The 3,596-nt window shown below is 66.8% G+C and overlaps 1 protein-coding gene across 5 annotated transcripts in view; it reads right to left on the reverse strand.

Moving 5' to 3' along the window:
• Positions 1-130: 130 nt before the first annotated feature.
• The window catches only part of LSP1 (lymphocyte-specific protein 1), a 42,552-nt gene continuing 39,086 nt past the window's right edge, over positions 131-3,596 (reverse strand). For 3 of the 5 annotated variants that reach the window (XM_014533116.1, XM_014533112.1, XM_014533115.1), the window contains 7 exons: positions 2,901-2,932; positions 2,761-2,774; positions 2,319-2,336; positions 1,204-1,221; positions 1,039-1,059; positions 401-421; positions 131-177 (listed from right to left, as the gene is read on the reverse strand). The gene's annotated coding sequence lies outside the window, so the exon portion shown is untranslated. The remainder of the gene's footprint in view (positions 178-400; positions 422-1,038; positions 1,060-1,203; positions 1,222-2,318; positions 2,337-2,760; positions 2,775-2,900; positions 2,933-3,596) is intronic. The other 2 variants (XR_314693.2, XM_014533113.1) reach the window with 2 other exon arrangements.

The raw sequence follows: 3,596 nt of genomic DNA on the forward strand, positions 1-3,596 counted from the left end.
CTGCACCCCACCATGAGCCCCACCTGAGCCAGCACTCCAGGCCTAACCTGTCCCCACTGGGTCCCAGCCCAGAGGAATGGGGCGAGAGTCACACAGGCAGGCAACGAGGGAGGAGGGAGGAGGGAGCAGGGAGCGGCTCGGCCTGGGACGGGGACAGCATACCTTCCTGGACCTCCTCTGTGGATGGACAGACAGACGCAGCGCATGTGGGGAGAGAGGGGAGAGAACGGCTGTGACTGGGGGCAGAGGCGGCCGGGGGCAGGGACAGGCAGGGCAGGGGCAGAACACGCTGTGAGTAGGTTACACGGCCTCTTGTTCCTTCGGAGCCAGGCTCCTGCTCCACCCACACATGGCCACGTGTGCACACGCACCCACACGGGACTGAAGTCACGGCACATACCTGGTTCATGAGCTTCAGGGGCTAAGGAGGGCGCGGAACAAGAGGCAAGACCACGGGTCAGAGGTCAAAGGAGGAAGGATCCGAGGTTAATGGACACAGCCCGTCACCACGCGAGAGGGTCAGTGGCCGCGGCCGAGGGGTGGCATGCAGGAGGCGAGCAGGACACGGTCAGTGCTGACCCCGGCGCGGGCAGCCCAATCCTACCCCTGCCTCGCACACGGGGAAACCCAGACTCAAGGGGAAGCTTCGGCCCCCGGCTCTCGCTTTTGTCCTGACTCCAATGCTCTGGCCACAGGGACGGGCACTGAGGCTCCGGCCAGTCCTCCAGCCCCTGGGAGGACGTCCATGCGGGGCCCAGAGGCCACCTAGGGGACACTGCGGTGGCACCAGGAGCCGGGATGGACAGGGCCTCCTGGGCAGGGTGCACCCGGTGACCCTCCCAGGGGAGTGCCCAGTCCTCAGGGTCCCCCCAATCTGGTCAAGCGTGGGGAGTGGTTAGTGTGTTATGTGGGGGCCACATGTGGGGCCCCTTGGCTGGCTGGTGCCTCGCTGTGTCTGGGCCCTGGCCCCCTACCCTCCCGTGGGCTCCAGCCAGGCCAGGGCCCCACATGGGGACCAGAAGTCCTGTGTGCGCATACCTTCCTCCTGGACTTCTGCGGCTGAGGGGCGGGCGGGCAGAGGAGAGAGGAGAGGGTTAGGCCAGGAGCACACGCAGCCCTCCGGGTGGGTCACTGTGAAGCCCGGCCCGTGGGCAGGTGGGCTGCGGGGAGGGTGTGAACCAGGCCCTGGACCCGCATACTCACCTTCCTCCTGGGCCTCCTCTGAGCCGGGCAGCGGGGGCAGCGGGGGCAGCGGGGGCAGAGGGAGAGAGGGAGAGAGGGGCAAGGACAGTCATTAGTGGCGAACGGGGCTGGCGGGGAAAGGAGGCGGCACGGACAGGGGCTCAGAGCCCCGGCCTCAGCCTGCTCTGCAGGGCCACCTCCTCTCGGCTCCGGGGACCCCGAGTCCCTCTGCCCTCCCAGGGCCTGCCGCCCACCCCGGCCCTGAGGCGTCTGCACACCGAGGGTCTGGCTACGTCTTGCTCTGCGGGTCCCAGAGGTGAGGACAGGGGACGAGACCCGCGTGCTACGAGAGAACGCCGACCCAGGAGAAGGCCGGCGGCAGGCGGCCTCTGGGTGTGCCCGAAGGTGACCCCGTGAAGGATCGGCTCCCCAGGCCCACGTTTCCCGCCCCGAAAGTCTCCACTTTCAGCAGAAAGAGAACTGTTTCCCTCGCGTTGTTAGGGGAGCCAAGTGTTTTCAAAATATTTTCAAAACAGAGCATGCGGAAGGCCTCCCGGGAGAGCCCTGCTGGTGAGGGTGCATGAAGCGAGCGTTCCCAAGGCCCTGCGGGTGCCAGGCTTCCGCGGCCTCCCCTCCGAGCCTGAGAACCGCCTCCCCGCACGGTTCCCAGGTGCGCGCCCAGGCAGGGCCTGGAGGTTCCCACGGAGGCAGAGGCCGGGCGGGCGAGGGAGGGGGCTCCAGAGGATGCCCCGCAGGTTACCCACGGCATGGGGTGGGGGAAGGGGGCGCTGAGCCAGAGCGAGCTGGAGACGGAGGGACAGAGGGCCGGGCCTGCGATGCAGACCCTGAATGTTAACGAAGGTGAGGGTGTTAATGGCCGAGTCCCAGCTAACTGCACACAGCCAGGCGCGATGAGGGTGAAGGATTAATGAATGATTAATGCGTGTGCGCCTATTAATCAGTTAAAGAGATGGGAAGTCGGCCGTGACCGCAAATGGGAATTAATGGTGAGGAAGGAGGACGGCTAATTGCTGGGCTCCAAGGGGCCCAAGGGTCCTCAGGCCGAGCGGACGGAGCGGACGAGAGGTCGCGTTCAGGGGGAGGCCTGGGCGCGGCCTCCGGGGCGACGCACTCACCTTCCTCCTCGTACTGCTCTGCAATGGGGAGAAGAAAGGACAGGAGCCTGTTAGCGGGGCGACCCCGGGGCTGGCCGGGCCCCAGAGGAGGAGGCGGCTCTGGGGGTGACAGTGGCTTTCGGGGGGCCCGGGAGCCTGGGCATCTCTGTCCCACTGGGGGGCATGGCGGAGAGTGGTGGGACCTGCAGAGCTCCCTGGGGCTGGGCTGCCCGACTGCCTTGGGGTGCAGGCTGGGTGGAGTGCAGACTGGGTTCGGAAGGGCCCACATCTCGTGGACGTCACCTTTCAGAAGGAGGAGGCCTCGGTGCAGGCAGGGGGGTGATCTAGGGCCCACGGAACGAGGCCCATCTGGGGCTTGCAGGCAGGGGCCCCCAGGGGAGCCCCGCCTCGAGACACGCATGTCCCCAGGGGCCTCGCAGGGAGGAAGCAGCAGGACACTTACCCTCCACCTGTTCTCTGTGGGGAGAGAGAGAGGGGCAGAGCATGAGGGCTTTCGCTCAGTTCAGGGGGGTCTCACCAACACAGTCAGGGCCAGGGGGTCCCCAGGCAGGCGGCGGGGGGGGCTCTCTGACCACTACTCACACTTCCTCGTCCGACATGGTGGCGGGCTGTTTCTGCGGGGAGACCAAGGCCAGAGTTAGGACTGCCTCGGTCCAGAGGGGTTCAAGTGGGGAGGGGCTGGGGTGTGAGGGGCATCTGCGGGCAGGGTCAAGGGCCGCAGTTCTGGCCTCGGGCAGGCCCACTCCCACCCTGGGGGCCGCCTCCTGAGGCCTCTTGCTTCCTCCCAGGCCCCAGGCTGAGACCTACCACCCCGTCTTCCTACCCTGGCTCCAGCCTGGAGCTGGGACTCCCAGGGATGCTGGGATGTTGGAAGGGTGTGCAGTCCACCCCGCCCAAGCGGGTCCTGCCCGTCCAGGCTGCTCTGGGTGGTCTTGCCTTTGGGGCGAGGTGGGGGCTCCTTGGCCCTCCCACCCACCGTCCCCACTGAGCCCATGTTCCTGGCTTAAGCCCCCAGCTCCCTTCTCTGACCCATGGGTTCCTGCAAGGACCCACGTTATCCCACGTGCGCCCTGAGGTCCCCCATGTGCCCCACAGCCCCCTGCAGATCCCTCTTCCCGAATCACAAGGTGCCCAAGCTGTCCTTTGTCTCTCCCTCATCCCACCAGGCAGCCGCCCGCACCCTGAGCTCAGGGGAACAGATGGGGGCCATTTCCCTATGTGTTCCCCCCCCACACACACACACACGTGTTGCTGGACTGAGTGGACAGCCCCATCCGC

This window comes from Myotis brandtii, unplaced genomic scaffold (assembly GCF_000412655.1).
Source record: "Myotis brandtii unplaced genomic scaffold, ASM41265v1 scaffold940, whole genome shotgun sequence".
NCBI lineage: Eukaryota > Metazoa > Chordata > Mammalia > Chiroptera > Vespertilionidae > Myotis > Myotis brandtii.